This window comes from Spermophilus citellus (genome assembly GCF_964194105.1).
Source record: "Spermophilus citellus genome assembly, chromosome: 18".
NCBI classification, from domain to species: domain Eukaryota; kingdom Metazoa; phylum Chordata; class Mammalia; order Rodentia; family Sciuridae; genus Spermophilus; species Spermophilus citellus.
Window position 1 is genome coordinate 67218808 of NC_138200.1, and position 24303 is coordinate 67243110.

The window sequence follows — 24303 nt, forward strand, 5'->3', positions numbered from 1 at the left end:
GTGTGAACTCTGGCCCATGGGCCCGGATGTGACCTGGAGCATGAGCTGACCCACAGAACTCCCCAGCTACCCCAGGGAACCTCCAGCAGTGGGTTCTGGGTGGCCCAGGGCAAAGCGGCCACTAGGTCATCTCCCTGTGGGCACGAGAGCCCTGTGCCTGCCTGGCAGAACAGGTAAAGCAGGAACCCACCGCCCAAAGGTCAACCTCCCCGTTGGTCAAGAAAGGCCATTCCTAAAACAGCAGGCGTGTGTGCCTCCAGGTAGCACCAGATAGCTCTGGCTCCCCTGCTCCGGACTTCCAGGGTCGCCTCTCTTCGGCAGTGGGTGGACTGGGCCTGAAGATCGTGACAGTCCTCTTCAGTCCCCGTCCAGACTCACGTGGGGACAAGCACAGAATCAAGTCCACGGCTCCACATGCCAAGACAGCCCGTGTAGCACGTGCCACAAGGCAGCACTGACCACGAGGGGACGCCAGTGGAACCTCAGGTGCTAGCCAAGCAGTGACCATGACTGTGATCCCAGTGAATGGGAGGCTGAGCAGGAAGCTGGCAAGCTCCAGGCAGCCTCAGCAACTCAGCGAGGCCCTTTATCAAAATCAAAATAAACAGGGCTGGAGAGTAGCTCAGTGGTAGAGCGCCACTACGTTCACTCCCTAATAACCCCTCCAAAGGAAGGAGGGAGGGAGGGAAGGACAGACGGAGGGAGGGAGAGAGGGGGAGAGAGAAAGAAAGAAAGATGAAAGGAATGAAAAAATCCCTAAGGTACTGACCCAATTGTCACCATTGCCATCATCACTGTAATTACCATCACCATCATCATACTGTCATCACCGCCATCGAAACCATCACCATCACCACCACCATCACCATCATCACCATCACCATTGTCATTGTCACCATCACCACCATCACTATCACCATCATCACTATCATCATCATAACCATCATCATCACCATCACCATCATCACCATCACCACCATCACCACCATCACCACCATCACCATCATCATCACCATCACCACCGTCATCACCATCAACACCATCACCACCATCATCACCATCAACACCATCACCACCATCACCACCGTCATCACCATCAACACCATCATCACCATCAACACCATCATCACCATCACCACCATCACCACCATCACCATCAACACCATCATCACCATCACCACCATCACCACCATCACCACCATCACCACCATCACCACCATCATCTCCATCACCACCATCACCACCATCACCACCATCACCACCATCACCACCATCATCACCATCACCACCATCATCACCATCAACACCATCACCACCATCACCACCATCACCACCATCACCACCATCACCACCATCATCTCCATCACCACCATCACCACCATCACCACCATCACCACCATCACCACCATCATCACCATCAACACCATCAACACCATCACCATCAACACCATCACCACCATCATCACCATCAACACCATCATCTCCATCATCACCATCAACACCATCACCACCATCATCACCATCAACACCATCATCTCCATCATCACCATCACCACCATCACCACCATCACCACCATCATCACCATCAACACCATCACCACCATCACCATCACCACCATCACCACCATCATCACCATCAACACCATCACCACCATCACCATCAACACCATCACCACCATCATCACCATCAACACCATCACCACCATCATCTCCATCACCACCATCATCACCATCACCACCATCATCTCCATCACCACCATCACCACCATCACCACCATCATCACCATCAACACCATCACCACCATCATCTCCATCACCACCATCATCACCATCACCACCATCATCTCCATCACCACCATCACCACCATCACCACCATCATCACCATCAACACCATCACCACCATCACCATCAACACCATCACCACCATCATCACCATCAACACCATCACCACCATCACCATCAACACCATCACCACCATCATCACCATCAACACCATCATCTCCATCATCTCCATCACCACCATCACCACCATCACCACCATCATCACCATCAACACCATCACCACCATCATCACCATCAACACCATCACCACCATCACCATCAACACCATCACCACCATCATCACCATCAACACCATCACCACCATCACCATCAACACCATCACCACCATCACCACCATCATCACCATCACCACCATCATCTCCATCACCACCATCACCACCACCATCATCACTATCATCATCATAACCATCATCATCACCATCACCATTGCCACCACCACCATCATCACCATCACCACCACTATCACTATCTAGTGCTTCAGGATGTTTAGGTGGACTTCAAGTGGACCAAATGACAAATGGTCATTCTAGAGGTGACACCCTCACTCAATGAACATAGAACTTGTGTATTATACTACTTATTTGTTTTTTTCTTTTTCTTTTGACAACATCCTCTTGCCTCAAAGTCACCATTCCTGCTCTGTGAGTAGCCTTTACAGAGGAGCCTCTCCTACCAGTCAGTGGGGTGACTCTGTAAGGAAGGTGGAATTCTTTATTTTCTCCCTTTTGGCTGTTGCACTCTTTCCCTCCTTTTTATGGTGGGTTCACGTTACGTGGTTGTTCACACCCTCAACACGAGAGCATGCTTGATCACTCTCACTACCCAGGACTTCTCCTCTCTCCCCTGCTGCCTGCCCCGCTCCCTTTCCTCTGGTCTCTGAGCTCCCTTTTATTTTCATGAGACCAGCCCTCCTTTTCCCCCTCTTTTTTTTTTTTTTTTTTAGCTTTCACACAGGAGAGAAAACCTACGGCCCCTGACTTTCTCAGCCTGGCTTATTTCACTTAGTCTGATGTTCTCGGGTTCCATCCATTTACCTGCAGACATTCACTTGTCTGTGTGGCTGAGTAAGCCCCATTGTGTATGTACACCACGTTTTCCTTATCCATTAAACCACGGACAGACACCCAGATGTTCCACAAGTTGACTATGTGAATTGTGCTGCTGCACGGGTGTGCATGCATTCCTACAGTGGGACGATTTTAATTCTCCAGGATAAAGACTGAGCAGTGCTGCAGCTGGTGTTTCCAGCCCTGATCTTTTGAAGATCCACCATACTGGTTTCCATAGTGGTTGTACTTTAGATTGCATTGTAATTCACAGTCCACCAACAGGATAAGAGGGTTCTTTTTCTCCACACCCTCTCCAGCATTGATCATTGATTGTGTCCTTGACGACTGCTCATCTGACTGGGTGAGATGAAATCGCAGTGTAGTTTATTCTCATTTCCTTAATTGCTAAAAATGTTAGACCTTTTTTCACACATTTTTGGCCAGTTGTATTTCTTCTTTTGAGAAGTGTCTGTTTAGTTCCTTTGCCCATTTGTTGATTGTGTCTTTTGGGGGGGTGTTGAGTTTTTTGAGTTCTTTATATGTTCTAGATATTCATCTTCTATCAGAAGAGCGGCTGGCCAAGGTTCTCTCCAATTATGTAGATTCTCTCTTCACATTCTTAATGGTTTCCTTTGCTGTTCAGAAGCTCTTTAATTTGATGCTATCCCATTTATTAACTCTTGGCATTATTTCCTGAGCTTTAGGGTCCTATTGAGAAGGTCAGTGCCTGTGTCTAAAAGCTGGAGTGCTCATTCTACATTATCCTCTAGGAGTTGCACACTTTCTGGTCTAATTCCTAGCTCTCGGATCCATCTTTGTTGACTTGTTTGCAGGGTGAGAGATTCTTCTACATATGGATATTGTTAAAAAGGCTGTCCTTACTCCAAGGTCTTTGGCACCTTTGCCCAGGAGTAGACAATCTGCCCCTCTGGTCTCTGACTCTGTATTTGTCCGTATAATGCAGTTTTGTTAGGATAGCTCTGCAGTATGACTTACAGTCAGATAAAAGGTCTTCCAGCGTTGGTCTTCTGGCTTAGAATTACTTTGGCTATTCTGGGTCTTTAACTCTTCCACGTGAATTTCAGGACATTTTTCCAGTTTTATGAGGAATGTCCTGGGTACTTTGATGGGGGCTGCAGTGACCCTGGAGACTGTGTTTGCTGGTGTGGCCATTTCCACAGTATTGATCCTGCCTCTCCATGAGCATGGTCTTCCTCAGCGTCTTGTCCAGCTCCGTGGTTTCCACTGTAGAGGTCCGCCACCTCCTGGGTCGGCTCGATCCTACAGATTTCGTTTTTCTTTTGGTCTCTTCCCTCCTTTTTTTTTTCTTTATTCTTCCATTTTTTTTGAGGCTATATTGAGTGGGACTGTTTTTCTGACTTACTTTCCAGCAAACTATTATTGGCGTAGAGGAAAAATCATGATTTCTGATGTGGATTTTGTATCCTGAAAAGGAAGCTCTTGAGTGGTAAAATATGGTCAAGGAACTAGACGTAAATCCCGGCTCTGACCCCCATGCGGTTGTCCACTGCTCAATGCCCTGGTGCTCAACGGAGGTCAACTTCCCAGCTCATTCCTTGCCCTCCAACAGGCAGCGGGGGGAGTTGGAACTCTCTGTTTCTAATAATTAATACCCTGCGGCCCAGCACAACCACAAGCCAGCTCGCCTCTCCCTCTTCTTGCTCATCTCCGCCCAGGCATTTTGGACGATCGTGTGGAGTCGAAGAAAGAAGAAGGGAGAAGGACGGTGCTGAAGGGACACCACAACTTCTCAGGACTCCCACTTCCTCAAGCTTCTGAAAAGAGCACTAAGGACATTTGCCACCGTCGGGTCCAAGTAGGGACGCGGCTTGGGCGTTGTCTGCACTAGAGGTCCCCCAGGTCTTATTTGTGCAGGTGACTCATTGTCCATCAAGAGTGAAAGGAGACACTGAAAATAATTATCAGATATTTGTTCATGAACCACTGGCCTTAGCTTCACCATCCAGCCCACCGGGGACGTACGGTCCTCCTACAGACACCCGATCGATTGTGGTCGCAGCTGACCTCTATGATATGTAAATATGTTATAAGGTTGTTAGTGGCTCTTCCCTGGGACAGTTGATCCTTCATCTGTGTGTGTGTGTGTGTGTGTGTGTGTGTGTGTGTGTGTGTGAAAATGTTCTTTTGAAAAGAAAGTGGTGTCCTGGGGGTAGAGAATAGGGTCTTGTTGTTTTTGTTAATCTGTTTATTTGCTTCTTATTTTTTTAAGTACTTAGTGGACACAATTAAAGTTGAGGAGCCTTGTCAAACCCTCCCGCCCTATCCCCCCTATTTTAAATATCCTGGCCCCTGAGATTGTCAAATCCGGGGCTTCTTATCTGGACCTCACCAGGGGACTGGGAAGAGGATCCCTAGCTCCTCCTGGGGACCCCGCAAGCTTCCCTGCCCCCACAGCCCTTCTGCTGGGAGAGCCTCCCACTCTTCCAGTGGTGCTAGATTCTTATTTGTTGAACGTCATTCGTTTTCCTTGTTTTTTAGCTACAGCAGCCTCCGTTGGATCTCTGGAGAGTGGCCCTCCCCCTCCCCAGCAGGGGCAGTGGGATGTCCTGAGCCATCTGGCCTGCGCACCAGGGAGCCCCAAGGAGATGCCACCCCGGCCCCCTGCGGGTGTCCTCTCACTTGGCCCCTGCAGGGAGCTAATTTCTTTCCAACACCACTGGGCCCCTTTTGCCTCTGGAGCCCTTCTGAAGTCAGGAGCCAGAGCCGTGGAGCGGGGGGCGGGTTTGCCTGACAGCACATTCTCTAGGATCAAAGTCCTTTATGACCCCAAAGACTGGGCTCTCAGATTATAAATTAGGGTTTAATTAGGGTCTTGTCAATCAACTGATTCTTGCCTGGGTTTGGGCAGATGGCTCTCGCTCTAGTGATGGACTCTGAAGCATCTGGGAGTGTCCCCACCGAGGCCCCCACCAAGCCGAGAAGCAGATGTGCGGTGCCTTTCCAGGGTAGACAGCCTCCTCTCCGCTGCTCGGGACAGGGACCTGCATTGCATCTGCTCAGCAGAAACCACCAGGGCTGTGGAGGTTGGAAGTCCTGAAATTTCTCACTGCACCAATTCCAGGGCAAAGATGAGCTCACACCTGGGGAGCCGCGGCCTCTGTCAACCCGCTGAGCGGGCTCTGGCTCTGAGGACCTCAGACAGTTCCTTAGCTGCTCTGGGAGTTCCTGGGAGGCGGATGGTGACGGGCTCTGCCTACAGGGTGCCAAGGGTCTACTTCTGCATGACGGGCACCGGGCTCCGCTCTAGAAGTCTCACTGTCACCAAAGCCAAACTCCCTGTGAACAAGAGAGAGGGAGGGACAAGCCATGAACATCCCATGTGCGGGGCGGGGGGAAGCTGAGCAGCGCGGGGAGCGAGGGGAGCCACGGGACCCCAGGAGCTCGTGCCCTGACAGGCGGGTGAGGGGGCAAGGGAAGTTCCTGCTGGGAAGGAGAGGACAGCGATGACAGTGACCATGATGCTGTGACGCCAGTCGGCGGTGACGGTGGCGATTCCCGGAGTGTTCTCGGCCTCCGGCTCTCACTCCTTCATGTTTGCGCAGCTCGGGGAACCAGCCCCTGGTCCTGACAGGCTGCCAAAACTATGCTAGTTCCTTCCTCAAGTTCAAGGTGGAGCTTAGCTCTGGCCCAAGGTGGTGGAGTCAGCGGTCAGCCGCACCCTTATCACAAAGCCACGAACACGCACAGGGCAAGGGTCTCTGGGGTCTTGCTGCTCGGCAATGAGTCCTTCTTAAACCGGCAAGAGGGACTTGGTGCTGTCTCAGGGCCAGCCCCTGCTCAGAGCCACAGGGCTTCAGGCCTGGGCCACGCCGGGATCTTTGCTAAATCCTGGGGCTCCCGGGCCAGGCTGCTCCGGTGCTAACTGGAAATCACAAAGCAAAACAGCAAAGAGCCCCGAGCTCTCCTGGGTTCCCTGTGACCTTTGGCTCTGGGCTGTCCCTCGGCAAGATGGAGACGCAGCCGTTCCCTGCGTCTCTGTGGCATGCAGGAGCAGGCTGTGGCTTCACCTTAAGGTTTGGCGGTGCAGTCCCCTTGCCTGGGACACGGTGCACACGTTATCCGTGGAGGCAGGCTGAGCCCCTCTGCTGGGCTGCACCGGAAGAGGACTTCAAGAGCGAGAGCAGTCCGCTCCGTGAAGGGCCACACACACCGTTGATTGATATTCTATTATTAGGAGGAAAGAGACAACGTTTTATAGGGATTTTGGTTTCAGTGAAAATATTTCTAATAATAAAAATAAAAAGGAGTTGATGGATTATTTTGGGATAGCTCCTTGGTTCCAGAGAATTCTGGAACTTGTCCCAGCCAGACAGGAAGGACAGCTCTAGGCATCCAGTGGCGTCTCTGCCTTCAGAGGCCACTGTTGGAATCACTGAGAGCCAGCTCCTCCTCCCGCCCTTTGGGTTGGTCAGTACCAGAACCAACTCCCAGGGTGGGCGGAACTTCCTGGAGGTTCTGCAGGGGGGAGGGGGGTGCCGGCTCCTGGGCTGAGGGGAGGCTTCAGTCTGTTTGCACCGGGTGACAAAGAAGTCCTGTCCCACCGACAGCTCTGGGGGCTGGCGAGGGCAGGGTTGGCTTCTCGGTGGCTCTGGATGGAGTCTCCTCTGACCTCACACTTCGTTCCCGGTCCTGGTCTCCTTTCCTCAGGTCACCAGTCCTACTGACCACAGTTAGTTGCCTCCTGATGGGCCCATCTCCCAGGACAGTCCCAGTGGGGGTAAGGCTTCAGTAACGGATTGGGGGCCCAATTCAGTCTGTAGCGGGGGGGACTGGCCCTTGATTAATAAACCAGTTGGAGAGTGGAGACCCCAAGAGGTGCGTCACCCGGGGTCAGAATGAGCTGCGCGTGAACAATCCGATACAAGTGGGACCGTGACCCCAGGATGGAAGTGGCGAGGCGAGATGGGCCACTGCCCCTGCGGGCACTGCGGGGCCTGGGGAGCAGCCTGGCCTCACCTGACAGGGGGGACGTGAGCTCTGGTCAACCCCGGGAGCTCCGGTGCTGTTTCTCGCCACCCGTGGCGTGGGCCAGGGGGGCATGAGGCCAGAGCAGCCCTCTGCCGCCGGGCTCCCACCTTGGTTTTGCCCAGGAAACCGGACAGCTTCCCTCTGCGCTGCGCGGGGCCCCTCGCCCGAGGCCCTCCCACCGTCCGAGCTCACCTGTCCGTGTCTGGGAGTGACTGAAGACACAGGAGTAGGGCCTGGGAGTCCGGAATCACAGCCAGCAACCGCACCCAGCAGCCGGTCGCTCTGAGCCTCCCTCTGCAAAGGTTGCGGTCTACACCACAGGACCGACCGCAGGACCGGTGGACACACCCCTGATGCGCTTGCGCAGTGTGGAGTCAGGGCAGAAGATGGAAGAGGACCAGAACAGGCTCAAGAGCCCTCTCCAGGCCTTGGGGCTGGGGCCCCACCTGCTCACTATCACCTCCCTCTCGGGGCCTCGGGTCAGCCATGGCCAAGGTGGCCTCATTCAGCACTTCACGGTGGTCGCCCACCAACTGGTTCCTTTTGAAAGGTGACAGAGCTGTATGTTCCCCGGCTCTCTGGAGACTTCAGCGAGGAGGACGGATGGGGGAGTTGACATGTTAACCACGGGACGAATTAGCTGGAGGGTGTGGAGCAAGTTTTTAACATTTACTATCTAATTGCAAAAACCCGGGGCCGCTTTCGTTTGGAGAATGCAGAAGAAGTGTAGAAAAAAAGAATCGCGTATAATGGCACTGCCGAGGGACCGCTGCTGAGCACCTCGGCCTGTCCCCCCAAACTCGAGTCTCTTTATCAGAGCACGGGCAGAGCAGGTCCATCTGGCCCCCCGAGGCCCCTAACGGGCCTGGCTGTGTCTGGCTGTGTGTGCAGGTTCTTGGTGAGGAAGGAGGCCCAATCTGGGGCTGCTTGGCCTCCTCCCCTTGGCTAGACCATAACTTATTACCAAAGCCCCTATTTGGGGACCTTGACATTACTGCTGAATTTATCCCTTTCTTAAAACATTAGTGATAAGCAGCAAACACTCGTGTGTGTGGACTTTGGTGTGAGCCTTGGCTTTTCCTTTGGGAGCACCGGCTTGGGCAGAGGACTGGATCTGGGTTCATCTGGGTTCTGAGTAGTGACAGGTCCGAGTCAAGCCCTAGGAGAGTTGAGCCTCTGGCACATAAGGCCACAGCGAGCTGTGCTCTGCTCTGGGGGTGGCTGGCCACCTGGGCCCTATGCTCCTGTATGACCAGCTTTGCGGAGGTGGGCCTGGCGGGTTGGGAGTGCTGCCAGAGTCTCCCACCTGCTCAGGACGGGGTCCCCTGGGTCTGGCCAAGAGCCCACCTGGACTCAGCAAGAGGGGAGTCTCTCATTTCCCCACCATCTGCTGAATCCCACTCCCAGGGCCCCACTCAGTGGCTGCAGGTGGTGGTGTGGCCTGGCAGTGTGCTCCCAGGGGAGAGGACATGGGCATGGCCTTGGTAAACTAGCCAGGCTTTGGGGTAAGAACGTGGGAAGCTTTCAGTGAAGGCGGCAGCAGGAAGTGGCCCAGGTTCAAACCCAGGCAGCCCGGCCTGGGGCCACAGTGCCAGCGTCACTCCAGTCCATGGGGGGGCGAATTCTGCGGGGGACTCGGCTGTGAGCAGGATAGGGGGAGCATGAGCAGAAGTGCATAATGGTAAGTGACGGAGTGACAGTGATCCGTGACCGTGGAGAGTGGCTTACAAGGGGAAATGGGTGCAGGTAGACTGTGGTGCAGCCCGAGAAGAAGGGGACACGCGGAGGCAGCCAGGGTCGAGATGTGCCTTCTCTGTGAGCGCAGGAGGGACAGGCTGCTGTCTGTCCTGGGGATGCGCTGTGGCTGCCTGGCTGCCAGCAGGGGCGGGGGTGCAGAGGAGGGTGGCCACCAGGTGGGACCTGGCCCTACAGCGGGGTGGGCGCAGGTGTGAGGTGTGCTGACAGTGCTTACAATGGGCGGTGTGCAGAGGCAGGGTGACCCTCGAGGCTGGTGCAGGTTGGCCAAGTGGCCTGTCAAGAATGTGGGAAGAGTGGACTTTAGGGGCAGGGGGTCAAAAGCTCAGGTTTGAACACAAGAAATCTCCAAACCCAAGAACCTCAGGAGACTAGCAACACAGCCCAGTACCAGGTGCAGCCTGGTCCCTGGCACCTGTACAGTACTCCGGGCTGCTGGCTGCTCTCAGTGCCGGCTACTGCCATCCCTGACCACCTCGCCAGTAGGCAGGGCCCCCGCAGCATCCTGCTCCCCACTGTTGTTTCATGACCTGGGCCTCCCGGCATGATCTCCCCCAGGGAACTATGAGCTGCGGCTCAGGGCTGGAGGGAGGGGCCTGAATACAGTGAAGCTACAGCTATGCAGACATGAGAAGAGCAGGTGCCAAGGCCCTGGGGCAGACTGAGGCTTAGTGTGTTGTGGGGGTGAGGAGGCTGGTGGCTGCAGGGGGCTGATGAGGAAGAATGGCAGGGGAGGATGCAGAGGTGGACTAGGGGTGGATCCTGGGGGCCACGAAGACAAGCAGTGAGAACGTGGTTTCCCTGTGATGGGCACAGCCGACCCAGAGCAGACCCTTGTTGAGAGCAGGGGGAGCTCAGGGGCAGGGCTCAGCCTTGGGGCCACTGCAGGTGTCTGAGTTTGAGACGCGGCTTGGCAAGGGTGGAGGAGGTGGCCAGCCTGGGACATGGTTTGAAGCTTGGTGGGCTCCTGCTGCGGCTGCCCTGGATGTGGAGGGGAGAGGACTCACCGACTCCGAGCGTCCTCTGGAGGATCAGCTTTGGCTTTTGCTGGCACAGCCCTGCGCTGAGCAGATTTGGGGCGCACTGGAAGGTCTGGGTTGGACGGTCGGCAGTGCCGTGAGAGCTGCGCCTGCTCAGATGTCAGGCCCGACTACCAGCTCTGGGGCGCGTGCCTCCGGATGCCAGCTTCCCACTGTGTCCCGCGGTGCAGACGGGCCACCTGGTTCTGGACAATTGTCCTCTGGTGCTTTCTGACCAGTCACGTGACCTTTGACCTCTCTCCCGGCCGTAAAAAGCAGGGTTGGCGGTGCTGCCCTCCGGGGCCCCTTCCAGCCAGAGGCTCTGGGAATCCAGGAAGTCCCAATTTAGACGTGTGGCTTTGGAAGCTGGCAGCAAGCAGGGGGTGGAATCCGGAAGGCCCTGGCCATTGTGAGCCCAGTCTAGACGCCGGACGGAGGGACGGGGAGCCACCAAGGCAGGCAGAAGTGAAAGTCCCTTCCGCAGGCCCCGCCCCCTGGGAAGCAGTGACCAGCCTCCTTGGCACCCACCCGGCTGGGCCAGGCCGCTATTGTCCTGCGTCCAGAGTCACCGGCCAGCCCAGTGCTTCCTCCTCGATAGATAACGCTGTCGGCCTGCAGGGCCAGCCTGTGCCCGCTGCAGCAAGCGCCAGCGGGAGCCAGGTGGGGGGGGCTTCGCCAGGGGACTCTCGAGTGTTGTGAGTTTCTGTTTGTCACTGTGAATTCCGTGTAGTCGGGGCCAACGTGGCAGTGACTGCTGCATGGGGATGGCACCAAGTGTGCAGGCTGCCAGGGGACATCCTGGCCACGGACACAGTCCCCGCAGCAAGCTCTCCGCCCAGCTGCACAGGAGTGTTGCCCAGGTGACCCTCCCCACTCTGGGGTGCTGCGTACCCCGGCACTGAGACCCAGGACTTCCGACACGAGCCGGGCAGCAGCACGGTCTAAAGGCCCCCAGCACGGAGCCGGGTGTGAGACTTCGCTTCTCAAGCTTGAGTGTGGGTCCAAGCACTTGGGGATCTGGTGGAAGTGCAGTCGACCCCAGCAGGTCTGGGGTGGGACCCGGGGTTCTGCATCACCTCCACCCCCAGGGCACCCTGGAGCAGCAGGGCTAATCAGCTGCTGCTCAAAAGCCCCTGCAGGCTCCAAGCGCTCCCTGAAGCTGACCCAGGGGGGACAGGTTCTCCCAGGGACGGGGCGGGCATCAGAATGCTACCGAACAGGAGAGAAGCAGAGCTGGGCGCGAGGGCTGCCCTGTGCGTTTGGGATGCCCACAGAGGACTGGCTGAGTGGACGGGGCAGGGCTCTGCATGACCTCCAGGTGCAGGGGTTTGGCTTCCAAGCAACCTCCCCCATAGGCGCGAGGTGCTGGTGCCACTCACCCTCATGTGGTGTCCAGGGCAGGGCTCTAGCTCTCCAGCCCTGGGCTCCCATTGCCATGTCTGGGTCCCTACCTTCCTCACCCCCAGGATGCCACTTTAGGCCACATTCTTCCACCAAGCGTCCCCTGCAGAAGGGGCCCTGGGAGGGGCAGCAGCAGAGGCAGCAGCTCCTGGGTCTGGTCAGGGCTGGGCCCAGACAGACCACTGTCCTTCTGCTCCTCACTGCACACCCGCTGGCCTCCCCAGCCAGGATGGGGCCCCCTAGGACAGTGCCAGCTCTGTGGGACCATAGAGGACACCCTGGAGGTGGGTGGAGAGCCCACACGGAGGCCCCGCGTGGCCAGTCACTAACACCTGGAGAAGGGCCTTGGATGTCCCTGCAGGGGTTCTCCTCTCACTCCTGACCCTCGGTCTTCAGTGGTGCATGGGGCGGCTGCCTCCTGGCCCTCGACCACCCAGGGCTTCTGCAGCCGGGGAGCCCTGAGGACGGATCTCCTCTGAGGGCAAAACTGGGAGCCACAACCCGAGTTAAAGGTTGGAAAATCCTAGTGGATGCAAGGTGACAGGGGTGGCCCTCCAGCTGGGGGAGCTGTAGGAGCCACCTCCGCCCTTCCTGTCCCAGCAACCCAGTGCCAGACCACATGCACACACACACACAAAAATGCATACACACCCCCGGGGGGCGAGCAGGACAGTTGCCTGGTTTGATGATTCTGTATCTTCTCTTTCCTAAACAAGCCTCACCATGAATAGCGCTAAGATAGGGTCAATTAGACGTCCCTGCCCAGGCTGGCGAGCGCCTCTCGTGGACTGGAGGTTCTGTGGTCAGCTGCAGGCTTCCTTGGCCCCTCCTGGCCTGATGAGGCTGTGTCCACTCACAGCTGCAGCAACGTTCTCTTTGCATGATGTCAGTGTATCTTGCATTCGAAGCTCATGGCAATGTCACTCTGTGAAGGGACGTTTTTCCCGGTGGGAGGAGACACACTCAGTGCAGTCCTGGACAGTGTCCCAGGGCAAGTAGTGGTCCCACCAGGACTGGGCCACTCTCCTAGCTCTGGACTTGGGGACACTGTCGAGCAGCAGGAGATGCTGATGCAGAGGTGGGGAGCCTGCTGTAGGGACGTGGCCTGGGAATCCCAAGGACGTGGAAGGGGCCACTCTTCCATCCGCAATTGCAAGGGCCAGGGAGAGGCACAGCCCGAGGGCTCCAGCCCGGGCTCCCAGCAGAGGCGGCCAGAGCGTCCCTCGGAGCTCACTCCCCCGAGGAGCACTCCAGCCAGGCCTTGGGCAGCCCTGGCAGCCACGCAGGGCTCAGCTAGCTGTCCCCATGCTCCCGGGAGCCAGCGGGCATCCTCCCGGCCTCTCGCCATGCTGGCTACCCTGTTACCAAGCCGGGGAGCCTGGGGAGCTGGGCACTGGAGCCCCCCCCCGCTCCTCCAGGGGGAGCTGGCAGCCCCCCGTGGCCTGTGCACTGTCACGGGGGTCCTGCGGGGATGGGGAAAAGCCATGTTCATGGACGTCCGTGCTGCCCATGGTTCTCTGAAGACGAGAGAAGGAGAAAAGGGAGCTGATTTGAAGCACCAGGGGACGGTGGAGGTACTGATGGCACAGACGTCACCAAGCACCAGGGAGAGAGCAGCGGCTGAGGCTGGAGGTCAGGGAAGGTCACAGAGCCCAGCGTCTGGTGGGAATCCAGCGGGTGACAGTGCCAGTTCTCTCCTGCCACCTGAGTTCTACCTCAAACAAAGTAACAAGCACAGCTGGGCCACTGGGAGGCCACCAGGGGCCGAGTCCTGGCCTCGTGCTGGTTGGAGAAGCCCTCTCCTCGCCTCACCTACTCGGGGCGTCTATGCTTCCTGGTGCGGGTTCACTGCTGGAGAGGAGTGCCCAGCAGGGCGTCCCTGTGGGTCAGAGAGCTCAGGGAACGAGGCTGACAGACGGGTGGCATGGGCAGCCTGGGCATGTGGCGAGGGGGCGCCGACACTCGGAGTGTGGTTGTGAGGAAGAACTTGGGGCCAGCAGCACAGCTGGGGCACATCAGGATGTTGTTGGCCACTCTGGTGTGGGAGCAGCCCGAGGGCTGTCACCGCCCCTCTGCCAACTCCGCTGCATCGCACACGAGGTCAGGGCTGAGGCTTGGGCAGGAGAGGTCCGGGCTGAGGCTTGGGCAGGAGAGGTCCGGGCTGAGGCTTGGGCAGGAGAGACCTGTGCCTTGGGACATCCACAGGGAGAAACGTGGGTGCTTTAGGATGCATATGGTTTGCAATGGAGAGAGCCAGCAGCCACTCTGTGAAGCCCTCCTCCACACGGGCACCTGCAGCAGAGGAGGCAGGACTGGGGATCTCCTGGGCGGTTCATTCCCTGGGGAGCACGTCAGCAGCTCAGCGTGAGCAGCGTTGGCACCGCACCTTGAGGACACTTCTGTCCACGGGAATGAAGCTCTGCATAGGGTAAGTGTGCCCCAGGGACAGGGACAGGGACTGGGGAAGGCACGGGGAGCGCCAGACTCCCAGACCAGTGTGGTCAGACGTGGGGGTGCCTTCTTGAGTCATCTCCACATTCGTTTAGAAACTCAAGTGACCACTGAACTTGGAGTATGGAACCAAAGAGATGCAGTGACCTGGACCGGACCCCAGCCGCGGAGGTGCTGTCACCATGGCAGCCCCCAGATCAGGACAAGCAGAAACCAGGGAGGTGAGGCTCTGGACCCCTCCAAGGACGGGCACCATGCAGAGGTGCAGAAGCACATCCTGTCGGGAGGCATGGCCAACAACTGACACCAAGGGACGCTGCACAAAGTCCCAACACCACATGCCCACGAGGAGCTCAGTCTGCAGATCCCGGGAGGCTTTCATTCTGAGTCAACATGGCAGAAAGTTTACAGCCCACTCTGAAAGGGAGTCAATGCCTGTCTTCCAGCTGGACCAAGGCCTTCCACGTTGTTGACCAGTTTCAGTTGGGATCTGTGGGCCAGGCAGGAACACAATGGCGTCAGAGTCCAGTGGAGAGCTTGTCCTAACCACACCAACGAAAGCCGGTCACCACAAACGCCCAGTGCAGCTCTGAGCTCTCCCATCCCTCACTTGCTATAGGAAATATCAACAAACCGCCCCCCACCAAAGGGCCGAGAACTCGCGGCCTCCACACGTACTGTGCGTTGAGCAGCTGATTACTAAAAACGCACGCTGACTGTGGCTTAGTGATGTCTGTGAGATTGCTCAGCTTTCTAAAGTGAGACTGCGTCGAGGTTTCTTCTCTGATACTTGCTTTTCACTTGTTTTACATTTGTAGTTTCATGTTCTTTGCCTGAAAGAGGGATCCCCAAATTGCATAAGGTTTGGGCTCAGGAGACCTGGATCTGTGGGTGGCAGCAGAGCAGATGGACTCTCATCTTGGTGAGTCACTTGAAGGAGGACGGATGGGAAGTGAAGCTGCTCTGAGACTGGATGTGGAGGCTCGCCGTGGGGCCCAGCCGAGGCCGCAGGGCCGGGCAGTGGGTGTCGGGCCCGCGGAGCTTGGCTATGGCCCTTCCGTGAACGCCACCAGCTCAGGTCCATGAAGCCCAGGCTCCCACTCGGGGCCCCAGCCTCCTGCAGCATCTTTAAAGAGGTGCCAAGGGGCAGGAAAGTGGGCACCCGTCCATGGAGCTCCGGCAAGCACCTCCCGGGAGGATGCAGCCTGCAGCCGTGCTCCCGACACTAGGGGTCCCTGGATGGCACAGGCACGGGGCAGCGCTGTCGTCCATAGTGGTGACGACCAGCTTCTGAGGTGCAGCCAGAGCTCAGCGAGGGCCAGGTCAAGAAGCGAGGGTCCCATCAGGAGGAGCCCGAGCTGCAGGCAGTCCACTGTCACCTCCAGACGGGCTGCAGAAGGAGGCAGCCCAGCCTCCCCCGGGCCCTGAGGAAAGACCAAGGCCACGGGAGTCACGTGAGGAGTGGGGGCGAAGCCCACGGGAGGTTCTTTCCACGGAGCCTAGGCCTGCGCCTGGTGTGCAGCTGGTGTGGTTCCCCTCTGACCCCACCACTGAGCTTCCTAGAGGGCCTCGGGGATCCTGTCACATGACTGTGTGTTTGGGGCTTTATCGTCCTCTAAACCAGGGAGGCGAGGCTCTGAACCCCACGGGAGCCCCATAAACTGCTCTCTGGCCGGCCCGGCTGCTGGGGGCTTTCTGCGACCTGCCCCCCACCCCCGTCCTCACAGGGAGCCTCCAGGAGGCCGCGGCAGAGCCCAGAGTTCCAGGTTTGCTGGAAGAGAACAACCAGACACGTTCAGGTGGGCCTCGGTTGTCCATCTCAGGACAGAAGCAGACTTTATGAAGGACTTGTCTCAGCCACGCTGGCCAAGACGGCAGAGCACGGCTTTGCCCAGGCCTCACAAACAGGGTCCCCCGTCTCCTGGGCACTCTCAGGAGAGAGCCGACAGACTCTCCATCCACAGGTGGACTGGGGAGCGTGGGTTCCATAGGCCACACCAGGCCGCCTCGAGGAGGTGCTGGTGGGACCAGACCAAGTGACCAGGTCCTTGGGGACGATTCTCTCTGGGGCTGGAATCCACCCTTCAGTGCCCCCCTCAGCCTCAGGGCCTGACCCGCGTTGTCCCCTCCACCCCAGTCTCTTGATCCTGCTTCTTCTCCTGTGCTCTGGAGTCACCTCCTCAGGGGGCCCGGCTGCCCTCCTCGTTGTGCCTGACTGTCCCGCAGGGACCTACTGGGCCTGGGACTTGCCCTTTTATCCCCACAGGGTCACGGCGGTTTTTGTTTTGCTGTAGGTTTCTAGATTTTCGGGTCTGGGATTGCTGGGAAGGAATCTCAGACCTGAGTTAGGCTTTGGGGCCTTTGGGGCCCATCCCCATGACCAGGGCCCACTTCCTTTGGGCTGCCTCCCTCTGCCCAGGGAGCCGGTGCCTGACCTAGGTGCCACCGTCCCAGTCCCTCATCAGCAGCTTCCCACCAGGACATCCTGGGGCTGGGCATAAAGGCCCATGGAGCCGTCAAGTCAGCACCTCAACCCAGACAGGTGGCTGAATCGGGCAGTGAAGACGGGGTCCGCCTGGGGTCACCAGCGCGCAGGGCTGTGGGGCTGGAGTCCATCCTGGGGCGTCTCAGTTGGGAAGGTCAAGGAGGAATCCTGGGGTCGCGGGTGTAGACGGCTCCACGCGGCCTGACATACCCGACCTGTCCACATAGTCTCAACTCTCGCCTTGGAGAGTCGTCTCTCCCGAGGTGAGAATCCCTCGTCCATGGGAAAACCTCATAAAAAAAGCACCCCACCGAAAAGCGGTATGTTCCTATGTATCATTTGTGGAAGGAATTTCAGACAGAGTCAGACATCCATGGGAAAGAGAAGAGCCGGTACCAGGGCCCAGGTGCCTCTCGTTCCCTGTAGCGTTAACTGCTGGCCACTTGAGGACTGTCCATTTAAAACTGGTGTCAAGGCCAGTGAGTGGGGGCATGGGGTGCTGGCCACGGCCCCTGGGTTCATAGGGAGCAAGCCCGGCCCCCCAGCACCTGGTGTCCACCAGGAAGCCTCGGAGGTGAAATGGGGCTGAGAGCCGTGAGCAGGCCCAAGCCCTCCCCTGGACAGGAGGAGAAGGATGAAAGGGGAGATGAGGGTCCTGCTTGCAGGATGGCCAAGCCACAGGGGGGTTAGAGTTTCCAGCCGCTCGTCCTGCGGGGCCGCTGTGCTGGCACGTCCTGTGGAAAACCAAGGGCCGAGGATACATTTCACCGTGGTGAACGCCATTCCTGAGCCCGAAGGGATCTGGGGAGACTTGAAACTTTTGACCCCTTGGCTGGGTCGGTCTGTCTGTCCAGATGGTGGCAGGAGGAGGGGAGGCCCAAGCAGCAAGGTAAGCCCAGGCACGGCTTGACCAAATCCTCCAGGCTGGCCACCGACTGTTCTTAGGAGCCTAGGGAGCAGAGCCAAGAGCCTGTGCAGCTCTCTTGGCCCTTGTCAGGTGAACCAGTGGAGCCGGCCCCGTGGGTCATTAAACAGAAAGCCGACTAGGAAACAGAGGCCGTGGTGCACACCCTGAGTGGTTGGCCTGGGCAATGCCGGGGGACTGTCTTTAGGGAATTTCCTGAAGCAGCTCCTGCTTGGGTTGAGCCAGGTCCTGCAGAGACGTGGGAACCCTCCCCCCAACAGACGTGACCTCGTTGGGAGCAGGTCTTTGCAGATGATCAGATCAGGATCCTTATAAAGGGGGGAGAGGGCTGGGGATGTGGCTCAAGCGGTAGCGCGCTCGCCTGGCATGCGTGCGGCCCGGGTTCGATCCTCAGCACCACATACCAACAAAGATGTTGTGTCTGCCGAGAACTAAAAAATAAATATTAAAAATTCTCTCTCTCTCTCTCTCTCTCTCTCTCTCTCTCTTAAAAAAAATAAAAATAAAGGGGGGAGAGATGATGTGGGGAGCGGGGCACTCCTGCCCAGCCTGTGGCCAGCGCCTCGCGTCAGCCCCACTGAGCAGAGATGACCTGCATCGCAGGCCACAGCGGGGCGCTGGGCCCAGAACCCTGAGGTCACCAGGGCCTCTGTGCTGGAGCCTGGCCATGGCCTTTGGTGCAGGAAGGAGGGATCAAAGAGGAATTGGCCTCTAGGAGGCTGGCTCGATCGGAGGCAGAGCCGGCCCCAACAGCCAGAGAGAGGTCCATGCTTCTCGTAAGGGCTCAGGGGCGGCGTCCCATCGGGAGACTCTGGGGTTACCCTGCAGGGTGGGAGGGCTTGAATGTGTGCCCGTGTCTGGGGGGTGGAAGGAACGCTCTGGGTGGACGTGGGCTAAAGCAGGGGTGCTGTCTTGAAGGGTCAGGCTCAGCCATGATGGGGGCTGAGGGGGGGTGCCCCAGCCACAGGGGTCTCGGGGAAGGAAACACCAGGGGGGCCCTGGACACACCCCTCCCTTCATTAAGGAGACCCAGGCCCAAGTCACTGCTGCCCAGGCCAGGCCATGGTCCCCCTCCCAAGGGCCACCTTTCCCCCTGACTTCCTCAAGGGTCAGCGGTCACTGGGGTGCTTGGGGCAGTCACAGAGGAACTACAGCAGGTCTGCAGCTGTGTTAGGGGAGCGCGGACAGCGGCAGGAGCGTGGGAGGGGACGATGGCTCTGCAAGGAGAGGGCAGCTGGCAGCCAGGCCTCCTGGGCCCTCCCTGCTGTTGACGGACGGGAGTGGGACCCAGGTGAGTTCCCCGGTGGCAGGTTTGGCCTCTCGGGTGATGGCTTTGCCGCTGCCCACACAGTGCCAGCTGGGTCTGTGCCTATGGCGGGTACCTTCTAAATTCAACAAGAGGCAGAAGCCACGTGGGCGGACAGTGCCCTGGAAACCTTCTGGCTGGCCCCCAAGTGGCAGGACGGGGTCGAGGAGGCACCAGGCCCAGAAAGCTGCCCTGGTCCTCTTTCCCGGGCTGACCCGTCTACAGGGGGAAAGGAGGAGGCCCAGACCCGGCCTGGGCGCTTGGCACACCTGTGGCCCTGTGGGCTGTGAGCTGCTTGAGGAACAGACCTGGGCCTCTTCTCCTCTGTCCCCCCGCCTCTGTCCCCAGCTGCCTGCACAGTATCTGGCAAAGCGCAGGCACTCGATAAACATCAGTGAAAGCCAACAGTGGGCCCTCAACAAGGACCAGTGTTGGCAACTGAAACTGGCTCTGCTCTGTGCCAGGCACAGTGGCCCGGGGGTTCCCAGGTCTGGCTGCAGCTCGGACCCCTGGGGAGGGTGACTTCCTGGGTGCACGGATCTCGCCTCAGATGAAGGGCGTCAAGGTGAACCTACTTCACCGCTGGGCTGGGGCATAAGAAGCCTGAGCCCTGATTCCCCTCCTTCAAGACGGAGTGTGACGAGGGTGACCTTGTTTCCCAAGAAAGGACGAGAGTGGTTCTCAAAGCAGGTTCCAGGAAGAGCAGCAAAGCCTCCCCAGAGAACTTGCTGGAGACACAGAATCTGGAGCCCATCTGAAACCCGCGGAGTCAGAAACTCCAGGGTGAGACCTCTTGGAGTCCGGACACGCCCTCCAGGGGACCCAGGGCGCTGGCAGTGAGAATCCATGCTCTGAGTGTGCCCCACTCCCAGCGACACGGGGAGCAACAGGAGGAACCCCTGTCTAGACCACCTGACGCAGAACCTGGGAGCCGCGAGGCAGGACTCGATTTATAAAGAGCTCCCCAGATGGTGAGGTGGTGCACTCCCGTAAAGGCAGTGACTCAGGTGGGGGGAGGCTGAGGCAGGAGGATCCAGGTTCAAGGCCAGCCTGAGCACTTACGAGACCCTGCCTCAAAATAAGAAATAAAAGGGGTAGCTCAGTGGTATAGGGCCCCTGAGTTCTGTTCTTAGCGCTGCAAAATGAATAAGTGAATAGCTCCCAGGAGGGTCTCAAGCTTGGGGTTACTGCAGGGACCCTGTACCCAGCTCTGGCACGCCACTCTCAAGGCGTCCCTCGAGAGTCTGGGTCTGGCTGCTCGTCATGCACTTGTCCCTGCCCCTGGCCCCCAACACTTGGGATGTCCTTGAAGTCACCATGCTTGCTGAGACCCAACCTCAAAGGCTCTTTGGTTTGGCCACTGGTCCACCCAGGAGCAAGGAAGCCCTGGAACATACCACCCCTGTCCTTGCCATCTCTCCTCCACACCTCCTGACTCGGGACAGCACTCGGAAAGTCCTTGTCCTGGACCCTTGACCCTGGGCCCATCCTCGCCACCAGACAGCTCCACTGGTGGGGACAGGCAGCCCAATCTTCTGCCAAACGCACACCTGGTGACTAGAAGGCACCTGGGGCGGGCAGGGTCTGGACGCGGTCAGCCAGCTGGGCTCTGCAGCTGCTCCTGGGCAGGCGCAGTTACATCCCACCTGCCTTTTGCCTCCACCTGTGAAGCACTCGGGCCCATCCGGCCGAGGACTGCGAGGCCTTGACTCCAGGGTTCCTGCTGTTGCTCTCCATGGCGAGGCCGTGCTGGACGCCCCAGTGGCCACTCCCCTGGGAGCTCCCACAGCTGCCGGAAAGCACCTGCTCCACACAGCTGCCTGCAGTGCCCGTGAGGAGGTCTCAGAACTCTGCCCTAGGGGGCCGGCCAGAATGTCCTGGTGGGGAGGGGCGGCCACCCTAATTCAGGAAAGAACAGTTGTCCCACCGAAGCTCCTGTAAGCACCTCTAGATGCTGTTCAGTCCACTTTCTGCTGCTTGGGGACCCTAAAGATGACCAAAGTCACATAAAGAACCACATCACAAATCAGAAAGGCCCATGAAAGATCGTCTAGCCAGGGGTCTCCAAACCAAGGAATCTCAGGGCTCCAAGGGGCCAGCGGGAAGAGGGGACCAGGTGGCTCCTGAGTTTTGGTTGGATGACCTTGAGCAAATTAAGTCCATTCTCTGAACCTCACTTTCCTCACCTGTGAAGTGGGCAGTGTTGGCTGCTTGGCCGAGGCTGGGAGGTAGTGCAGGGGTAAAGAGCTGCTCTGTTCCCGGCAAGGGAGGCAGCGGCTGCTCTCAGACCAGCTGGACCTCTAGGGATGAGGTCAGAGAGGGCAAAGGAATGCCCTTTACCCTCAGTAAGGGTCGGGTGTAAGCGACGGCCACACCACGTGCAGTTCACTGTTGCTCTCCATAGCGAGGGCTGAGGTGCTGACAGTGGTCGCAGTCCCCTGGGCGGATTGTTCCAGAACAATCAGATTCTCTTTTCATTTGCTTCAAGGTAATTTCCTTCCTGTATCCAAATGGGTCAGCATGGGGCAACAAGGATTTCTTTAGTATTTTCCACAATTGAAGTGTGGTTACACTATAGAAAAGAAATGGCCTAATCACTAGAAACATCTGGAGAACTCTGTAGCTATGATTTGTTGTGTTATGTTGGTAATGGCCATGGTGATAAAAAAAATAAATAAAATCACCGTCACTATCACCATCATCACCACCATCACCATCTCCACCATTACCACACCATCACCATCATCACCACCACCACCACACCACATCACCATCACCATCACCACCATTACCACACCATCACCACCATCACCACCACCATCACCAACATCAACATCAACATCACCACCATCATCACCATCACCATCACCATCACCATCATCATCACTGGGTAAATGTCACTTGGTTCTTGGGCTGCCCCATATGGGTCAGCAGTCAGACACTTCTGGGAGGAGCTTCATAGGAGTCACCTCCTCTTGGCTCCTCTTTGCACAGTTAGAGGGAGCCAAGAACTTTATGCACCAGCTGCAGCATCACCTCTGTCCCCAGTTGTGCCCGAGCCTGACCTCACCAGGCAATTACAGCTGTTTTCACTGTGCGAGTGGCTTCCAGCCTCCACCCCAGGCCTGCTTTCCACACAGGGTGGATTCCCATGAACTCTGCTCTTTATGACCAGCTGGTTCCGATTAGAGATGAACCAATAAAATGTGGAGTAATACAGTCGCAGCGTGTTCCCAAATGTAGCACTTTTCCATGTGTTTTGATTTATTGGTCGACCAACAACTCCCAGCCCTTTGACAAGGTGGATTCCATACTTCACATACTTTGTTTATTTTGATAAATGCAGCCTTTCAGAGATTCAAAAAGGGCCAACATAGGCTTGATAAAGGTATGTGTGAGAGTTGATCTTGGTGTATGCTCGTGAGGTGAACTTGTGGGGTGTGAGACTGCAGGGTGTGAGGACGTGGGTGTGATCATGTGTGAACCTGTGGGTGTGAGAACATGTGTGGACCCATGAGTGGGTGTGTGTGAGTATGGGTGTGAGCATGTTCAGGTGTGTGCAGATGTTCAATTCCCTGGGCAGGGGCTGGCTCTCCTGCACTGGGTGCTTGAGTCTCCGCACAGTGCTCCTGTGGGTGCTCCTGTGGGTGCTCCTGTGGGTGATTCTGTGGGCGCTCCTGAGGGTGCTCCTGTGGGTGCTCCTGGGAGTGCTCCTGTGGGCGCTCCTGTGGACACTCCTGTAGGTGATCCTGTGGACACTCCTGTGGGTGCTCCTGTAGGTGATCCTGTGGACACTCCTGTGGACACTCCTGTGGACACTCCTGTGGATGCTCCTGAGGGTGCTCCTGTGGGTGCTCCTGTGGGTGCTCCTGTGGGTGCTCCTGGGGGGTGCTCCTGTGGATGCTCCTGTGGGTGCTCCTGAGGGTGCTCCTGTGGATGCTCCTGAGGGTGCTCCTGTGGGTGCTCCTGTGGGTGCTCCTGAGGGTGCTCCTGGGGGTGCTCCTGTGGGTGCTCCTGGGGGGTGCTCCTGGGGGTGCTCCTGGGGGTGCTCCTGTGGACACTCCTGTGGGTGCTCCTGGGGGTGCTCCTGTGAGTGCTCCTGGGCACTCCTGAGGGTGTTCCTGGGGGTGCTCCTATGAGTGCTCCTGTGGGTGCTCCTGTGGGTGCTCCTGGGGGTGCTCCTGTGGACACTCCTGTGGGTGCTCCTGTGGATGCTCCTGAGGGTGCTCCTGGGGGTGCTCCTGTGGACACTCCTGTGGGTGCTCCTGGGGGTGCTCCTGGGCACTCCTGAGGGTGTTCCTGGGGGTGCTCCTGTGAGTGCTCCTGTGGGTGCTCCTGGGGGTGCTCCTGTGGGTGCTCCTGGGCACTCCTGAGGGTGTTCCTGGGGGTGCTCCTGTGAATGCTCCTGTGGGTGCTCCTGAGGGTGTTCCTGAGGGTATTCCTGGGGGTGCTCCTGTGGGTGCTCCTGGGGGTGCTCCTGTGAGTGCTCTTGTGGGTGCTCCTGTGGGCACGGTGGCCTGGGCAGAAAGGAATGGCACCCTCAGGGTCTCCTAAGCAGCTGCTCTCCTGTTCTTCAGGTCTCCCTTGAAGGTGGCGGTGACTCAGCAGTCCCCGGGCTGGACTTGTTGACTGTCAACACAGGAGATTTTAAAGTGAAGTCCAGCTATGGCCTGGGAGAAGTCCAGCAGGGTTCCAGATGGCACGGAGTGGCCTGGGGCAAGTCCACCAGGGTAGGATGCTCTGGGACCCTCTCTCACTCCAAGCAGATGGGTGATGGGTGCTCTGCAGCCCTTGCTCCCCAGCCCGGCCGAGCTCTGTGGCTGGCACCAGAAAACAGGGTCAGGGAGCCTTAGGAGAGTCCTAGGGGCCTTCTGGGGAGGTGGGGTGAGCTTGGCTCTGTGGCCTCTGTTCAGAAGAAGAGCGTTGTGTGCTGGAACCACGGGAGCAAAGGAGCGTGACACACGGGAGCTACCAGGTGTCTTTCATTCATTCAGAAAATGAGGCCCTGGGGAAGCAGCACCTGTCATGAGCTCATGTGGGCGGGAGGCAGAGAGCCAGC